The following is a 734-nucleotide window of genomic DNA, read 5'->3' on the forward strand; positions in this document are numbered from 1 at the left end:
CTGCCACAGGAACTGAGGTAGACATTTATTTATTATTTGTTTATTTCATATTAATGTGTTTGTCAACAAAACATTTAAACTCATTTAATTGATTTTTTTATGTTTCCACAGGCCACCACCTGATGACAATCAGATAGAGGCTGTAGGGTATGTAGTTAATTGTATTTAATTACTATAACAACCATAAGAAGGTTTCAGAAATGTTTAAAGAAAAATCTTTCGTTTTCCATTACCTCCATCATTAACCATTAAATAATGCTCCATTTGAATAAAGGTTGTGTAGATTGATAACCATCTTGCTGGATTAATTAGTCAAGACTTTACAGTAAATATCTACTGCACAGTGGATTCCTTCCATGGACACTGGGAAATCCTGAATGGTAGCCTGTGAAATGGTCCCAGGTTCTCTACTTGACAATCAGTTCCTCCTAAACTATAACAAACTAATAACAAACATATTTCTTCTGTGCAGCAAAAGACTGAAAACAGAAGATGAGAAATCCAGCTGCCAGCGGTGTGAAACACATGAACGTGAACACAAAGAAAGGTTTGTTTTTCAAAGCACTGGATTAATGGACCTGACAGACAGTTTAGAGTCACAAGTATTAACAGAATCATTGATTTTAACAATGAATCTGTGCTCTGACGTGTTTTCACCAGACTAACCATTGATGATGTTTTTAACACAGTTTGTCTCAGATGGAAACATTTTACAAAGAGAAAGTTCAGGAGGC

The 734-nt window shown here is 34.9% G+C and overlaps 1 long non-coding RNA gene across 1 annotated transcript; it reads left to right on the forward strand.

The window, feature by feature from the left end:
- Nucleotides 1-29: 29 nt before the first annotated feature.
- LOC147819090 (uncharacterized) lies at nt 30-734 on the forward strand. The gene is made up of 3 exons (XR_015437290.1): nt 30-147; nt 473-547; nt 690-734. It is a non-coding gene; the product is annotated as an uncharacterized LOC147819090 (long non-coding RNA).

The sequence above is a fragment of the Seriola lalandi genome, unplaced genomic scaffold (genome assembly GCF_002814215.2).
Source record: "Seriola lalandi dorsalis isolate HSWRI2012SDOR001 ecotype SW California unplaced genomic scaffold, Sedor1 jcf7180002054321, whole genome shotgun sequence".
NCBI lineage: Eukaryota > Metazoa > Chordata > Actinopteri > Carangiformes > Carangidae > Seriola > Seriola lalandi.